At 38.6% G+C, this 19,288-nt stretch overlaps 1 pseudogene; it reads right to left on the minus strand.

The window, feature by feature from the left end:
- The window catches only part of LOC141504080 (uncharacterized), a 63,119-nt pseudogene that overhangs the window by 41,693 nt on the left and 2,138 nt on the right, over positions 1-19,288 (minus strand).

Here is a 19,288-nt window from a genome sequence, read left to right on the forward strand (position 1 = left end):
TCTCCTCTACAGAGTGACTTCATAAACATCTTTCTGAAACTGTTTTGGATTTGTGGCTTTATGCTCTCCAACACCAGCTGGCCTGCCACTAGGGAACTGGCACAATGGAGATGCAACTGGAACTGCACTCACAAGACCCAGACTGCTTTTCTGCTTACACACTGTGAGACTTACACAAGCCACTTTAACTCTCTAAACCTCTATGTTTCATACCTGTAAAATGGAAGTGATAATACCTATGCTAAGAAAATTACAAGGTCACTGTAGGGGGAAATGGGATGATTGCAAATTCTTTTTCAAACCACATCACATCACAAGGTGTTTATTATTATTAGAATTACTATTCACTTCTGTTATTATTTTTTATTGAGTTTACATATTGTGAAGTTGACTCATCTATTAATGCTTTTCAGATGAATGCACAGTGTCTTTTGCAACTCAGTAAAAATATAGGGAGGTTCACTCATCTGCTGCAGATCCCATGAATATATCTTTAGAACAATTCTAGGGGAAGGGACTGTAGGTCTCTCATGTTTCTCATGCTGTTCTCATGGGGTTTTCAGGTTTTCCCCTACTCTCTAATTGTTGAGTGATTTTCATCAATACACTTAGACTTTAGGACCCCCCTATATGCTATTAAAACATTCCTTTTGAATTTTTATGGATCAATATTATGACTATGAAATGGGGACAATACATTTCTTCCATGACAACGTGAGGAATATAACAGTGTTTCGGGCCCACAAAAATGTGAAGGGAGATTTTTAGTTTACATTACAGAGACACGGGTCTGTCCAGATTGGTGCCTATGGGCAGGTATGAGTGTAAGGAAAAAAACTTAGTCCCAACCTGATCAAAATCTGAGAATAGATCACATTTGCCCCCATCTAGTTCAGAGTTAACCTAGAGTCAGTTTCCTTCTCCTTTGGGCTTGCTCAAGGAAATTGCTGTTTATTCCACTGTGCTCATTAGTTGTGAGGTTGAATTCACTTGCAAATTAGTATAATGAGCAGGGAGGAGGAAAGGGTATGGGGATGAATATGTCAAGTAGAGTGTGTCCCTAGCCAATGATAGGCAGAAGGAGGAAACAATTCTTTCAAACTTCACATAAGGCCCAGCATTGCAGTCATATGTGGCCCCTTTCCTTAAGAGAAGTGGTCCATCTTTACAAAGATGTTTTTGCTTATTAACAAGATCTTATTAGGTTCCTAGTATGTTCTTTTCCTTTTTTAATTAATTACTTAATTTATTTTGAATTTTACAGTTTTCCCCCAATCTCCTATCTGTACCCTCACCACCCACAGAAGGCAATCTGTTAGTCTTTACATTGTTTCCATGTGATATATTAATCTAATTTGGATGTCATCAGAAAGAAATCATATCCTTAAGGAAGCAAAACAAAGTATAAAAGATAGCAAACTTACATAATAAGATAATTTTTTTAATTAAATGTAATAGTCTTTGGTATTTGTTTAAATTCCACAATTCTTTCTCTGGATATAGACAGTATTCTCCATCACAGATACCACAAAATTGTGCCTGAATATTGCTCTGATGGAATAATCAAGTCCATTAAGTTTGAACATCGCCCTCATTTTGCTATTAGGGTGTCCAGTGTTTTTCTGGTTCTACTCATCTTAATCAGCATCAGTTCATGCAAATACTTCTAGGCTTCCCTGAATTGTCATCCCTCCTGGTTTCGAAAGAACAATTGTGTTCCACATCATACATGTACCACAATTTGTTCAGCCTTTCCTCAACTGATGGACATTCAATTGATTTCTAATTCTTTGTTATTATAAACAGTGCTGCTATGAATATTTTTGTACCAGTTATGTGTTTACTATTTTGCATCATCTCTTCAGGGTCTAGACCTAGTAGTGGTATTGCTAGATCAAAGTATATGCACATTCTTGTTGCCCTTTGGGAGTAATTCCAAATTACTCTCCATAAAGGTTGGATGAGTACACAGTTCCATGAGCAATGTATTAGCATCCCTGAATTCCCACGTCCCTTCCATCGTTAGACATTTTGCTTTTTGGTCATAATGGCCAATCTTATAGGTATGAGATGGTACCTCAGTGCTGTTTTAATTTGGATTTCGTTGATCAGTAATGATTTAGAGCAATTTTTCATATTTATAGCATTCATTTCCTCACCTGTAAATTACCTTTGCCTGTCCTTTGTTCATTTGTCAGGTGGGGAATGGCTTGCTTTTTTAAAATTTGACTTGATTCTCTATATAGTTTGCAAATGATTCCTTTATCAGAAATACTAGTTGAAAAATTGATTCTCAATTAACTACATTTCTTTTGATCATGGTTATAGTGCTTTTTTATTTGTGCAAAAGCATTTTAATTTATTTTAATCAAAATAACCTAATTTGTTTTTAATAATGTTCTCCATCTTTTCCTAGCTGCTTACCTTTCCCTAGATCTGACAAGTAAAGTTTTCCTTGATCTCCTAGTTCCCCTATAATATTGTTTTTTATATCAAAATTCTGTACCAATTTTGATTTTATCTTTGTGTAGGTTATGAGATGTTGATCAAATCCCAGTTTCTGCCACGCTCAAATCCAATGTTCCCAAAAGATTTTATTGAAGAAAGAGTTCTTATTCCAGAAGGTGGATCCTTTGGGTTTAGTTAAAACAGCATATTACTATAATCATTTCCTGCTGTCTCTTTGGCAACTAATCTATTACACTGAACCAACAATCTGTTTTTTAGGTGAAGATGGAACTCTGTCTAATTCTTTCTATGACACCATTATGGTCTTAATGCCTAAATCAGGAAGAGTCAAAAAAGAGATAATAATGAAACAACACATCAAAACCTATGGGATTCACTCAAAGTGGCTCTCAGGGGACATTATATTATATCATATTATATTATATTATATTATATTATATTAATTATATTATATTTACTATATTATATTTATTGTATATATTATAGCTTTAAATGCTTACATGAATAAATTGGAGAAAGAGGAAATCAATGAACTAAACATGCAACTAAAAAAATTAGATAAATAACAAATTAAAAATCCCCAATTAAATACCAAATTAGAAATTCTAAAAAATTAAAGGGGAAATTAATAAAAGCAAAAGCAAAAAAACTATTGAATTAATAAATAAAACCAAAAGTTGGTATCATGAAAAAAACCAATAAATTGACAAACTTCTGGTCAATTTGATTTTAAAAAAAGAAAGAAGAAAATCAAATTGCTAGTATCATAAATGAAAAAGGTGAATTCACCACCAATGAAGAGGAAATTAAAGTAATAATTTGAAATTATTTTTCCCAACTCTGTGCCAATAAATTTGATAATCTAAAGGAAATGGAAGAATATTTAGAAAAATATCAGTTGCCCAGTTTAAATGAAGAGGAGATTAAATACCTAAACAGCCCTATCTCAGAAAGAGTTTCAACAAGCCATCATTGAACTCCTTAAGAAAAAATCACCAGGGCCTGATGGATTCACAATTGAATTCTACCAAACATTTAAGGAACAATTGTTTCCAATCTATATAAGCTCTTTGGAAAAATAGTGAAAGGTGGAACTCTGCCTATCTCTTTCTATGAAACCAATATGGTGCTGTTACGTAAACCAGGAAGAGTTAAAACAGAGAAAGAAAATTATAGACCTATCTCCCTGATGAATATAGATGCAACAATCTTAAATAAAATCTTAGCAAAATGATTACAACAAACTATCATTAGAATAATGCATTTTGATCAAGTAGGATTTATTCCAGGAATTCAGGGTTAGTTCAATATTAGGAAAACTGTTAGTATGCTCAATTATATCAACAACAAACCTATCAGAAATTATATAATCATATCAATAGATACTGTAAAAGCTTTTGACAAAATGCAGCATCCATTCCTACTAAAAACACTAGAGAGTATAGGAATAAATGGACTGTTCCTTAGAATAATTAGCAGTGTCTATCTGAAACCATCAACAAGCATTATATTCAATGGGGAGAGGCTAGAGTCATTCCTAATTAGATCAGGGGTGAAACAAGGGTGCCCATTATCACCACTACTATTCAATAACATATTAGAAATGTTAGCTTCAGCAATTAGAGAAGAAAAAGAAATTGAAGGAATTAAAATTGGGAAGGAAGAGACAAAACTCTCACTCTTTGCAGATGACTTGATGGTCTACATAGAGAATCCCAAGAAATCATGCAAAAAACTAGAAACTGGAAATAATTAGCAACTTTAGCAAAGTTGCAGCTTATAAAATAAACTCCCATAAATACTCAACTTTTCTATATATGTCTAGCAAGTTACAGCAGGAAGAGCTAGAAAGAGAAACCCCATTCAAAGTAACTTCAGACAACATAAAATACATGGGAGTCTATTTGCCTAGACAGCCTCAGAAACTTTTTGGAAACAATTATAAAACATTTCTCACACAAATTAAATCAGATTCAAATAACTGGGCAAATGTCATCTGCTCATGGACAGGAAGAGATAATATAATAAAAATGACAATTTTACAAAAACTAAACTACCTATTTAGTGCTCTAGCCATCAAAATTCCAAAATATTTCCTTGAGTAAGAAAAAAGTGTAAGTAAATTCATGTGGAGAAATTAAAAGTCATGAATTTCCAGGAACTTAATGAAAAAAGTGCAAAAGAATGGGGCTTAGCCTTACCTGATCTAAAATTATATTATAAAGCATCAAGTCATCAAAACTGTTTGGTATTGGCTAAGAAATAGAGTGGTGGATGAGTGGAATAGACTAGGTGCAAAAGCAGGAGATGATTATAGCAATCTGCGATTTGATAAACCCAAAGAGTCCAGCAATTGTGATAAAAACTCCCTCTTTAGGGCGGCTAGGTGGCGTAGTGGATAAAGCACCGGCCTTGGAGTCAGTAGTACTTGGGTTCAAATCTGTTCTCAGACACTTAATAATTACCTAGCTGTGTGGCCTTGGGCAAGCCACTTAACCCCATTTGCCTTTCAAAAACCTAAAAAAAAAAAACTCCCTCTATGATAAAAACTGCTGGGAAATTGGAAGTTAGTATGGAAGAAACTTATATTAGACCAACACCTAACACCCTTTACCAGGATAAGATCCAAATGGTTACAGGATTTAGACAATAAAAACAATACTATAAGCAAATTAGAAGATGAAGGATTAGATTACCTGTCAGATCTATGGAAAGGGGAGAAGTTTATGACTAAGGAAGAGTTGGAGAACATCTCCAAAAACCAACTAGATGATTTTGATTACATTAAATTAAAAAGCTTTTGCACAGATAAAACCACTGTAACCAAGATAAGAAGAAATGTAGTAAATTGGGAAACAATCTTTACAACTAATGATTCTGACAAATGGCTCAGTTCTGTATATTTTAAAAATGAGTCCTTTGTTTTTAAAACAAAAAGCCATTCCCCACTTGACAAAAGGTCAAAGGATATGCACAGGCAATTTACAGATGAGAACAAAACAATCCATAGCCATATGAAAAATTGCTCTAAATCATTAATTATTAGAGAAATACAAATTAAAGCTTCTCTGAGGTACCACCTCACTTTTCTCAGACTGGCCAACATGCCCAGAAATTATACCAATCATTGTTGGAAGGGTTGGGAAAACTGGGACACTATTCCACTGTTGGTGGAGCTGTGAACTCATCCAACCTTCCTGGAGAGAAATTTGGAACTATGCCCAAATAGCAACAAAAATGAGCATGCACATTGACCCAGCAGTGCTACTACTGTGTCTATACCCTGAAGAGATGATCAAAAAGGGTAAAAACATCAGTTGTACGAAAATATTCATAGCAGCCCTGTTTGTGGTGGCAAAGTATTGGAAATCAAATAAATGTCCTTCAATTGGGGAATGGCTTAGCAAACTGTGGTATATGTATGTCATGGAACACTATTGTTCTATTAGAAATCAGTAGGGATGGGATTTCACGGAATCCCGAAGGGATTTGCATGAACTGATGCTGAGTGAGATGAACAGAACCACAAATACATTGTATACCCTAACAGCAACATTGGCAGGGGGGGGGGGGCGGTGTTCAACCTTGAAGGACTTGCTCATTCCATCAGTGCAACAATCAGGAACAATTTTGGGCTGTCTGCAAAGGAGAGTGCCACCTGTATCCAGATAAAGAGCCATGGTGTTTGGACAAAGTTCATGTACTATCCCTTTAATTTAGAAAAAAACAGATATCTTATTGTCTGATCTCGTTATCTCTTAGATTTATGCCTTCCTTAAGGATATGATTTCTCTCTCATCATACTCAATTTGCATCAATGTACAACATGGAAACAAAGTAAAGACTGACAGATTGCTTTCTGTGGGGGAGGGAAGTAACATTGGGAGGAAAATTGTAAAACTCAAATAATATCTTTAATAAAAAAATAATAAGGCAATAGGGTTTTAGGAGGGCAGAGAGACAGCAGGCAGGGTTTTTTCCCCTAGAGATGGGAAAAATAAGGATAAAAAAAGAGAGAATATGGCTTGTGGGACATTACAGAAATGTAGGTGGTTAGAGTCAAAGGAAGAGGGAGATGCAAAGCTGGAATTGAGACAAAAAGAGAAATATAGAAACAGAATCAGCAAGTAAGGGCCTCTTGGTAATTGGCAGGGAGTGTGCAAGAGGCCAGAGTATGGAGAGGTGAGACACACAGGCAGAGACCCAAAGGTGAGGGGGACAGAGGGAGGGGAAACTTCAGTAGTGGGGAATGGGGAAGAAAGAGCTCAGGGAAAGAGTGTGTAGAGTTAGCAGTTATTTTTTTTTTAGTTTTTTTTTTTTTTTTTTTTTTTTTTGCAAGGCAAACGGGGTTAAGTGGCTTGCCCAAGGCCACACAGCTAGGTAATTATTAACTGTCTGAGCCCTGATTTGAACACAGGTACTCCTGACTCCAAGGCCGGTGCTTTATCCACTACTCCACCTAGCTGCCCCTTCAGAGTTAGCAGTTATTTAAAAGGCATTTATGGAGTTTGTCATATGTAGCAGGCAGTGTGTTATGTATGACCCAGGGAGACAAAGAGAAGGAAAGCAAGATAGAATCCCTGCTCTTAGAGATGACAATTCAGGGATGGAATCCAGTTTAGCAAAGGAAGTGTAAAGTGAATGTGGCTCTGGGGAGCAGAGTACTAAGGATGGATCTAATATGAAGCTTTCCTGAGTGTATACTTGTAGGAAATGAAGGCATGGGTGCCCTCCATATGATGTGGTTCTAGCAGGAGCCACCCATTTTGAGAAAGATGCTCCAGGGGCTGATGGTTCTTCAGAGATGTGAATTCCAGGTCTATAGAGATTTTCTTGGGAGATCCTCCAGGGGCTGATGGAGAAGTCCCGAAGCCAACTTGATGAGAAATGAAGAGCACTGGTGTTTGGAGTTGTAAGTACCTGAGTTCAAATCCAACCTCATGTAGGTTTCCTACATAAAGTCTTTAATGTCTCCCAGATGGTTTCTTTCCCTGAAAATAGCTCCTACCAAATGAATGACCCATAGTTTCCCTCCAGTTCAATATGCCCAAGAATGACAAAGGGGAAAATAATTCCTTTTGGATCCTGGAGATGTAAGAAAAAAAAATGAATAGGCCAGTGGGTAGAGGAGAGATATAGAGAAGTAAGACCAGTGAGGAAGTACCCAGGTTTGGGGAGATGGAGCTAGTTATCCCACAGAACCAGAGAGTGAGCCAGAAAGTCAAGAGAAAAACAAATCAGAGAAAGAGAATTCTATGGTAGTATGGAAATAAAAAGGTGAAGTTAGTGAGCAACTGTGGAAGGAGCCCACAGGAAGGGACACTTCTCAATCACAGGGTGAGCCAGCCAAGAGTCTTATTAGATACAGCATTACATTTCCTGTGGACTGATTTTAAATCCCCCAGCAGCTGCAGACTAGCCTTGTTATTATGGAGAAATCACCATCAGCCTCAGCTTTCTGTTTAGTAAAATCATGGGAATTTATTGGTGATGATTAATGATGTCAAAGTACTATAATCTTCTGCATGCTAGAGAAAGTATATGTACTTGAAGTGGGAGAAGCCCATAAGAGTTTGAGGGAATAGAGCCTAAAAGAGAATTTAGAGAGACAAAGAAGGAACACCTGGGAAGGATGTGTGTTTGTCACACAGCATATGTCCTTTTGTGGTCTGATCTTTGAAATCTTGTTGACCTTGAGTTCAAATCCTACTTCACATTCTGTCTTATTATTTGAAAATGGGTAATTCATACAGCTACTAGGGATATAGGCAATGCATTGAGCATCAGCCCTGGAGTCAGGAGGAACAGAGTTCAAATCCAGCCACAGGCACTTAATAACTGCCTAGCTTTGTGACTTTAGGCAAGTCCCTTAACCCCATCACCTGACTAAAAGAAAAGAAAATGGACAATACACTTAAAGTGGCGAAGCCTCTGTTTCTTCTGTTATAATTGAATGGAGCTGGAATCAATGACCCTTAAGTTTCCTTCTAGCTGCCAATATGTGATCATACTACTTATAGAGAGAAAAAGACAACTTATTGTAGGACTGGAATGAGATAAAAGAAAAAAAAAACTTTTGAGTAGGAAAGAGTGAGGGATAGATTGGGATAGAGATAGAGAAGAGAAAGACAGAGAAAACTATCAGGCTGAACAGGGAGTGAGGCCAGAGACCACCATAAAAGTTTTTGAGTGTGGGAAACCCCAAGTAGGAGACTACCAGTGGATGATACTAAAAAGGAAGGCACCTTGGCAAAGGTGGTGGAGAAATCAAGGAATTATTGTAGACTACATTTTGAATGAAGGCTATGTGAATTTGAATTCTAACATACACCGATTTGTGTGTTAGTGGGGGAAAGTCACATAATCTCTCTCAAGCTAAATTTCTTTTTTTCTTACTTGATGATGCTGAAATTCATAGGCTCCAGTGTTTCACCTTCTATATGGTCCTATGGGTACCATTGAGAGAAAAGAAAGACCTTGTGGATTAGGATTTGAAGAGACATAGGATGAGAAGCAATAGGGGCTCAGCAAAGAGGGAGATGTGAAGAAGAGTTCACTCAATGGCAAGTGCAATGTGTATGACTTTGACAGAGCTGCATCTCTTAGTGGACTATTCCTGGAAATCAGGTCTATAAGGTTCAAATCTGTCTTCAGCCACATTCTTGTCAGTTCTTTGATGCTGGGCAGGTCACTTAAATTATCTAAGCCTCCCTTTCTTCTGCTCTACAGTACTCATGCTGGAGTCCAGAGCCCAAAAACATTCCTTCTCCCTTCTAATTTCTGATAATCTGGGAGATAAAGTAGCAGAGAAAAGACCATATAATATTCATTGGGATTAAGACTAGGACAGTAGTGTTCTGAGGAGGGCAGAGAGCCAGCATCAGGGGACTTTTCTAGAGAAGAGAAAATGAAGGGAGAACAGGGATGGTGGGTCATGAGAGAAACATAGGTAGAATAGTGATATAAAGAGAAAAAAAGATACAGAATAAGCAAGAGGCAACCAAGTTGTAACTGGCAATGCAGTGTGGAAAAGACCAGAGTATAGGAAACTGAGGGACAGATCAGAGGCCCAAAGGTGAGGGAGAGAGAGGGAGGGTCAACATCAATAGTGGGGATAGAGAGAGAGAGACAGGTCAGGGACAGAGTGTGTAGAGTTAGCAGTTATTCAACACGCATTTATGGAGTCTGTCATATGTAGCAGGCAGTGTGATATGCCCCAGTGAGACAAAGAGAAAGAAATCAAATAGAATCACTGCCCTCAGGAAGTCCATTCCAGGGGTGAGAGCCAGTATAGTAAAGGAAGGTGGAAAGTCAATATGGCTCTGAGAGGAGGGGCCCCAGGATGGAGCCAAGATGAAGCTCTCCTGAATGTATCCTGGTAGGAAATGTAAAACTCGGTGGCATGGGTACCCTCCACAAAGGGAGGTTCTGGGAGGAGTCATCAATTCAGAGAGAGATGCCCCAGGGCCTGAAGGTTCTTCTGAGGAGTAAATTCTAGGTTGGATTTTGCATCTGAGTAAGGAATTCTAGGTCTGACTTTTCTTCTAAGGAGTGAATTCTAGGTCTGAAGAGATCTTCAAGGAAGAAGAGATTGCTGCAGTCTGATGAAGAAGTCCAGAAGACAACCTGTTGAGAAATGAAGAGTCCTTGAATTTGGAATCATATGTACTGGGATTCAAATCTTGCCCCAGGTAGGTTACCTAAGTGGGGTATTTAATCTGTACTGGACAGAGTTTCCTTCTCTGAAGTTTCATGCCTTTATAATGGGATGGCCTCTAGTTTCCTTCCAACTCAATGTGATGTGAATGTGGAATAGAAAAGAATTCCTCTATGAGTCTGCAAAAAGAAAAGACAAAGACACAAAGAACAGGCCATTGGAACAAGATAAGTGAGGACAGGATTTGGTTTGGGAGAGGGAGCTAGTTATCCAAGAGTACCAGAGAAACGCAAGAAAGAGAAAGAGAATTTCAGGATAATGGACAAAAAATGAGAGATGAAACCATTGTGGAGGCTGGTGAGTAATTGAGGAAAGAAAGCTTAGGCAAGCAAGGGACACCTCTCAACTGTAGGGCAATACAGCTAGGAGTCAAAGTGTAATACCTAGAGCATTATACTCACAGTTGGAAATTTGATTTGAAAGCCCCCATGGAGTGCTTTGTTTCTTTGGAGAAGCATTTAAGCAGTGTCAGCCTCTGGTTTCCTCTCATTAAGTGTATTAAATAGAATTTGATGGTGTATAATGACAAGCCAGCTCTATGATCCTTGGGATTCCAGAAAGAGAACAGAATGAGCACTTTGCATTATGCTTGGAATGGAGAATTTAGAGAGAATGTGGAATTGAGGATGAGAATAAGAAAGAAAGAAAATAGAAAAAGAAGTAAATGCATGCAGTGGGGAAAATAGGTAGATCCAAGCAGCCACATCTCCCAGTCAACTCTTCTTGGAAGTGAGAATGCCCTGAATTCAAATTCTCCTTCACATTTTAATATATAGTTCACCTTGGGAAATTCTGTTAGAGTGTCAAACCCTCTGGACTCAAGTCCATTCTAATGGAATTGGACAAAATGACCCTTTGGTTTCTTTCCTGCTTTACATCTATGATCAGAATGATTGTTGGAAGGAACAGGAAAGGTCCATTATTACTGACTTGATCCTGGAGCAAAGAACAAAAGCTTCTGAGGAAGAGACAAAGAAGAAGGCACAGATGGGGTAATGGAGAACAAGAAGGAGAGAAACATGGAGAGAGAAATAGAGGTAAAAATAGAGAATGAGAGTTATGTATTAAAAGAAACTCAGAAAAAGATACAGAGAGTCACAGAGATAAAGAGAGAGCCTCATGACATTGTGCAAGGGAATGATGAAAGAAGCAGAAAATTCAGAAAAGGAAGAGAGCTAAGAGACCAAATATGAGGGAGCAATGAAAAGGCAAGAAAGTTGTACCTCTACTATCATAATGCCAACCAGCTCATTTTCCTGATGGATTGAACATTCTTTTTGGAAGGAAATATTTCAGAGGTCAAATGCCTTGTTATGAGCTAAGGACAAGCTTTTTGCTCTGGAGAAATCACTTAACAACTGACAGCTTCAGTTTTCCATTTAGTGAAATGATGAGTTTGAACATAATGGTATATAATGATGTTTAAGATTAGTGATCTTATGGGGGTGAGAGAGAGAGCAAAGTCAGCCTTTGTTGACTTGGGTACAGGAAAGAAAGGGAATAGGTTATTAAGGAGGGAAAGATACAAAGAAGAGACAGACCCCTGGCAAAACATGGCCCACAGCTACTTTCCTTACTGGAATGATCTTGGACTCCTGAGTTTGAATCCTACTTCATATCCTTGATAATTTCTGAATCTCAGCCGTTCTATTAGAGTGTTTAATGTTCTATTTCTTCTATTATAATTAAGTGAATTTGGACTTCAAGACCCTAAGCCAGTGCCAAATCCATAATCATAGTGATAATAGGGGAAAAAGAATAGAACCTTTATATATGAGTGTGATTTTCAGTGAGTAAAAACAAAACTGGTGGTAAACTAGACAAAGAAATCGAGGGAGGGAGAGTGAGGAGAGTGAAAGACAGACAGACAGACAGGAGATAAAAAGACATAACAAAGAGAGAATAGTTAAGGATAGATCATGGCAGTGAGAAAACTGCAGAGAGATACAGGAAGAGAAAGGGAAGACACATAGAGATGATAAGAAAGAGAACCACTTGATAAGAAACAGTGGAGTGAGGGAGAAAATTTATTTAGGAAAAGGAAGAATAAAAATAGGTCTGAAGAGATCTTCAAGGAAGAACATGCCACTGGAGTTTGGATGGAGAATTCCAGAAGAGAGTCTGATGAGAAATAAAGGACCCAAGAATTTGGAGTCATATGTACCAGGGTTCAAATCTTGCCCCAGGTAGTTTACCTAGGTAAGTCATTTTATCTCTTTCGGACAGAGTTTCTTTCAGGTGTTGGAGAGAGGCCCAGGTAAGAGACACTTTGTTGTGTGTTACACAGGTCAGATAGGTGTCCTACTAGACAGAGCTCTATTCTTGGAACAGGCATATTGGGTTTAAATTGCACCAGAATGGCTGTGACAAGCTCTGCCCCTCTGGAGAAGTCATTTAACCACAGTCTGCCTCAGACATTAAATTTATTGGCTGAATTTGTTGGTGTCTAAAGACCATTCACTTCGATGATTCCCTGGATTCCTGAAAGAAACTTTTAGCATTGGGCTTACAAGTCCACTCGAGATTATGCTTCAGTAAGGATGTAGAGTTAGAAAGAATCAGGTTTTGAAGACAAGAGGGAGGCACAGGGAAAGAGCCCCAGGAAAAAGAAATGCGAGTGGAGGGGAAAACTGGTAAAAGAAATCATCCAGGTGCTCCAATGGACTTTTCTAGGAAGTCAAAATGACCTGAATTGAAATCCTAATTAACTTTAGGAACATTTATCACTGAACAATTCCATTAGTGTGTCTAAACTTCTGTTTTCTGTTACACTGTAATAGAACTCAACTCACTGGCTCATTGTGGTAATTCCTGCTCAAAACATATGATCATATCATGAAAGGGGATTAAAAAAGCACCACTTATTTATGGGAGGAAATTAGAATTAGGATGAAAAGAACTGAAAATGATAGAGACAGAAACTCAGAGACATAGATAAAAAGAGACAGAGATGATATGGAGATAAAGAAGGAGAGTGGCAGCAAAATGTTATGAAAACCCAAGAGGGAACAGGAGAGTGGCACAGTAGATAGAGCACTAGCCCTGCAGACAGGAGGACCTGAGTTCCAATCGGGTCTCAGACACTTAATAATAACCTAGCTGTGTGACCTTGGGCAAACCACTTAACCCCATTGTCTTGCAAAAATCTAAAAACTTGAAGGGACACCTGGCTAGTGGAGGGCAAGCCAGCTTGCCATCATTTTTGTCAGAGTGCTCAACTAGGAAGTTATTATTGGAGTTTCAATTCCAAATCAACTGCTGAAGACTTGGTTACCCTGGAGAAGTCAATTAACCAGCATCACCTTCAGTTTTTTTGTTTAGTAAATTAGAGGCCTGGACTTCAGGAATTTTAATGATACTGAAACTCAATGATCTTCAGGATGGAATGGAGAATCAAGAAAGCAGCATCTAGGGGCAACACGGTGGATAGAACACCAACCCTGGAGTCAGGAGGACCTGAGGTCAAATCCAGCCTCAGACACTTAATAATTACTAGTAGTGTGACCTTGGGCAAGTCATTAATGCCATTGTCTTGCTAAAAAAAACCATCAAAAATGGTCTTTTAGACTTGGAATAGGAGAAGAAAGTTAGAGGAAATGTGGCATCAAGGAGGGGAGGGAGGGCAAAAGAGAGAGAGGGAGAGAGGGAGAGAGAGAGAGAGAGAGAGAGAGAGGAGAGATTATCATATGATAGTAAATTAGGGTACTGGCTGAAGACACATTATGGAGGAAAATGAGTTTGTACTCAGAGACCATAGACAAGAGAGATGCAAAGGAAAGGGACACCTGACCAGGGATAGGCAAGCCCACTAGGTATCCCAAAGAACAGAGCAGTCTACATGGAATTGGCTATTTGAAGTTCAGTCCCTCAATGGCTACTGACAACATTGTTTCTCTGGAGTAATCACTTAACCATTCTCAGTCTCAATGTTTCATTAATAAGTCATGACCCTGGACTTGATGGTGTCTAAGCAGTGATCTTATGTGTCAGAGAGAGCAAAGAAAGTCCTTGTGGCTTTGGGGTAGGTGAAGTAATGTAGTTTTGGAGGGAATAAGGCATCAACGAGGGGTAGATACAAAGAAGGGCCTCCTGGGTGGATACTAAGTGTATGCCACAGGACTATGTCCCTTAGTATTCTGATCGTTGAAGTCTTGGGGACCCACATTTAAATCTTGCTTACCATTCTTCATTATTGTTTGAAACTAGACATTTCTTTTAGTGGTGAGCCTCTATTTTATAAACAATTCCATTTATTTGGCCTTAATGGGTGCTAATATTACTTCCAGCTCTGAATTTGATGATCGTTGTAATAGAAATACTTTAAAGTCACTTGTTTTGGGCTAGGAATGAGAACAAGGAAAAGAAGAGTTTTTTAATGAGAAAGGAGAGTGAGGGAAAGTGTAAATGAAACGGCTTGGACAGAGAAAGACAGAAAGTCAGAAATAAGATAATAAAAGTGTGTGCAGGGGAAGAAGTCTGCAGAGGTAAACAGCCAGGTCAAATGACAGAATCTTCAAGGAATAACCTGAGTTCAAATCCCAGTTAACATTTTGAATACTTGGCACAGGGACATTCAGTTAGAGTGTCTATGTCTCTCTCTCTCTATTATAATTTAAGTAACATTTAGACCTATATAGAAGAGCAGCTTCAGTGGCCTCTAGGACTAATTCCATCTCTAAATGGGATGGAGAATAAAATGACATAAATAAAGGGAATAAAGACAAGATCCCTTATGTAAGGATAAGAATTTGAGATAAAGATTTTTGAGAATGTGATAGAGAGGTGAAGATGAGAGCTCGAGAAAAGAGCACAGAAGAGAGAACAATAGAGCCCTAATGGCAGATAGCAACAGTGAGATAGCAAGAGAAACCCACAGAGATATATTCTAGGAAATATAAATTAGAAATGGAACGTAAATGAGAGAGAAAACTTCATGATAATGATCAAGAAAGTGACAAAAGAGCCCATTATGGAGGAAATGAGAAATAAATAAGACACTATAGATAAGGTGAGAGAAAATAATTTCAAGAGGATCAGAGAGAGAAACAGAGAATCAAATAGAAAGATGAGAGAGACAGTGCAGAGAAAAAAGAATGGCAGCCATTTGATAAAGAGTAAAGGAATATAGGAAGTAACCATTTTGGAGGACAGTGCTCAACTGAGCATGAAAATGAATATCTGTAATGTGAGGGAGAATCTCTGGGAGTGGAGGGCAAACCAACCAGGTGTTCTAGTGGTTAGACCATTATACCTGGAGTAGACTGAAGTTCAATTCTACATCTAGTTGTCAAAATTCCCTTCCTCTGGAGCAGTCCCTTTATCACTGTCAAAATCAGTTTTTTATATCCATTAGTTTATTGGGCTGGATTTGTTGGTGTCTACTGATCTTCCAACTCTGATCCTCTGGATTCAAGATTCAAAAGAATTTCCACTTGAAATTAACTGTGCAAAAAAGAGAAATAGAGTTTGTGGGAATCGAACATTTAGGGTATGAAGAAGACAGAGGCAAGAATCCACAGGACATGGATGTGTGTGGATTGAGGAGAATATGCAGAATAAAAAGAGCTATATATTCCCATGGACCCATCTTAGAAGTCCCAATGATTTGAGTACAAATCCTCATTAACATTCTTAGTAAGTGTTTCTCCATGGGCAGCTCAGTGTAGTGGTCTCTATCCTCTGAGTTGGATTCTATAACCCCTAGAGTGCCTTCCAATTCTAAAATTATGATCCTATTAATGATAGGATGTGAATGACTAGTTATCACTAAGTGTTACATGGAGAAAGGAAATAAACTTTAGAGGAGTGAGAGAGAACTAGGGGAAAAGGGAAGTACTGAGATAGAAGTGAACAGGTAAAGGCAGAAACAGAATGTGAGAAAGATAAATTGATTCATAAAGTTGGAGAGTGGTAGTGGCATACCAAAAACCATAGAGAGGCACCCACAGAACTACAAGGTAGGGAGCAAGGAGGTGAGGGAAGAGACCATTATGGAGAAAGCTGAGGAACAAAGAAAGGAGACCAGTGTTGAGGGAGATATGCAAAGGACAGACACCTGGCCAGTGGAGAACAAGCCCTATAGGTTGATGGTGGTTAGAGTATTTTCTGATTGGAATTCACTCATTAAGTTTATGTCCCATCAGAGCCCCTTCCAAGCACTGTTCTTCTAGATAAGTCACATAGTCCTATCAACCTACTATTTCTCATCCATAACTTTATTCAGCTGGGTTTGATGTTGCCCAATGAAACTCCTGTGTTCCAGAGAGAGAGAAAAGGGCATCCAATTGGAATTAATTCTGGAATGGACAGAGATAGATTTAGAAGGAATCGGGCATTGAGCATGAAGAGAGAGAAGAAAATGTCCACAGAAGATAAAAGTGGCTGTGGTGGAAAGAATCTGTAGATCAAAATACATAATTGTCCTAGAGGACTATTCTTGGAAGTCACAACGTCCTGAGTTCAAATCCTATTCAAGAGTCTGAACAAATAGATGACATTGTGCAATTCAGATAGCATTATTAAGCTTCCCTCTTTTGTTATTTTCATAGATCTGTAGTCAAGAGTTGCCAGGGTTAAATTCAGCTCTGAAAATATGAATATAGACAGGAAAGGAGATCCAGTAATGTTCTGGTATTGTTGGGTTGGAATTAGAGTGAGGAGAAACATCTCTGGAGGAAGAGATAGAGAGGAGATGGAGAGAGAAATACAGAGACAGCCACACAGAAGACAGAGAGGTAAAGAGATAAAGTTAACAAGAGAGACAGAGAGAAAGAGAGAGAGAAAAAGAGAGAGAGAGAGAGAGAGAGAGAGAGAGAGAGAGAGAGAGAGAGAGAGAGATTTTGAGAGTGAAAGACTCAGAGATAGAGAGAACTATATGATAATGAGAAAGGGATTGAGGGAAGAGATCATTAATCTAATAAAATGTGGATAAGAATAAAATAACATAGATCCTGGACAGATGTAACAAAGAAGGGACACCACATAAATGTAAGGCAAGTCAGCTTGGTGTCCTAGTGGTTAGATCACCTTCTATTAGATTTTATGTCCCTTCACAATCACTGACTTTGTTACTTTGGAAAATTCACTTAATCTGTGTCAGAGTCAGGTAATTTTAAGTTAAAAATGATATTGGCATGTTTAATAAAGTTTGAGAATGTAAATCCCAGTCTAACCATCAAATCACAGGCCCACAGAGAAGAAGTGCATTTGCAAAAATCTCCTCTGGAATCTCCTCATGCCTATCACAACCCAAAGCCCCCCCCCAAAAAAAATATACTGAGAGTGGTTAGGAAAGAAGTCGGGGAAGTAGAACAGGAGGAGGCAAGGAGGAAATGGAGAAAGGTGTACACTAAACACTAAAAACCAGTTCATATTAAAGCTCTAAATGAGTCAGCAAATAATATTATCACAATAATGCAAATACATATTAAAACAAATAATATATTGAGAAAGCAAGCAATGCTTCCAAGAACAAAGATGGCTGCCCTTCCTTTACTCATACTAGGTAGTCAATTTGGTAATGTCTGCTCTCTATCAGTCTCTCTTGCTCTCTCAAATCTCTCCCCACTTTTCTCTTTCTATCCATCATTTTGTTTCTCTTTCTGTCTATCCTTTATTTTCTTTTTACCTTTCTATATAAAACAAGGAAGGTATATTTGTGTTTTCAGCTATTCACATTGATAAAATGAGTACTCTCAAAAGTAACTGAAGGAAGATCTAGCCTTGGCTTCTCAGAATATCAAACCAAATGATGCTTTACCCCTGGTCTGCTAAGTCCTGAAAGCTCTGGTGGCAGACATACACCTCTGGATTGGATTGAGACCTACAGCCTACTTGCTCTTTTCTTGACCACTGAGGTGGGGAGACTGGAAAGTCACTTCTGGGAGTTGGATGGAGAACGTGAAGGCCACTCATCCTTCCCAAATTCATCATCTTCTCTGAGTCTGTATTATAAGAGTAACTGCTCATTTTTGATATCACAGGTGAGTGGAAATTTTCACATTTGACCTTTGGCTTCACCCCAAGCTTCACTTTGGAAGCACACTTAGTTTTACCTACTCTGAGTGTTTTAGAGATAGAAGCAGGCCCTTGGTCAGGGCTTTGTTCTCTTTCTTGCCCAGCAGAGGGTCATGGGAAGATATATACTTGATGCTAACCCCAGAACTGTGTGAAAACTTGTAGGGTGCCTTCAGCTTGTCTTGCTTGGAGAGGGACAGGGTCTTCTCCTGCTTCGCTGACAGCTGCTCCTGATCACTGACCACCTTCTTCTTGACCTTCAGCTCTCTAGATATCCAGATGTGGCCTCATGCTTAGCCCGGTTCTGGTGGCTCCCCATTCCTCTCCAAGTTCTACTACCTATAACATTTTTGTCCTCGGGGATTGACCTTTCTTTCTCTTGCACATCCCTTCTCAGAACTTCTAATGCAAAAATGACTTGATCACCTTCCCACTCATGACATAACTCTTCCCTTTTTCCAGAGGAGGAGAAAGAGTACTCTATCCATCCTTCCATTTCCATGAGCTTCTTTGCACCCAGCTTCTACTTTTCTCTTCATGTTTTTCCTTGGACTCTTTGCACCTCTGTAGCTTCACCTGCTCCTGTTCCTTCTTGTATCATCACTGGAGCTTAACCAGCCTCTCCTATAGTTTACTTCCATTGCATCCATGATATCAATGGCAGACTTTATCAAGTCTGTACATCTCTTCACACTTTATCTGTATCCAGCTATATCTCCTATTGGGGTTCATTTCCCAGGGCCACTTAATGGTCTTCACAGGGTACACAAAAGCATTGTAGAGCATCTATATTGACATTTGTATATTGACAGCTGGCAAGCTCTCAACAGTGGGTCACACAGGACAGTTCTCTTGATTTTTTAACTTCCTGTGTCCTTTTCTCCACTTATAACTCAGCATTCTCACTCAGCAGAGTTATGGCTTTGAAGAAATTCTTCTCCATGGACAGGGTCCCAGCCACCTTCAGGTTTCCCAGGCCTTTAGTGACACCACCAGTGTTCAATAGGAGTTTTACAAGATGGAACTTTCTGTGGCCACCAATGCATTCATAATAAAAAAGTGGGCCATTGACCTTGGTGTCCAGAG

Source organism: Macrotis lagotis, unplaced genomic scaffold, assembly GCF_037893015.1.
Source record: "Macrotis lagotis isolate mMagLag1 unplaced genomic scaffold, bilby.v1.9.chrom.fasta BILBYCTG092, whole genome shotgun sequence".
Taxonomy (NCBI): domain Eukaryota; kingdom Metazoa; phylum Chordata; class Mammalia; order Peramelemorphia; family Peramelidae; genus Macrotis; species Macrotis lagotis.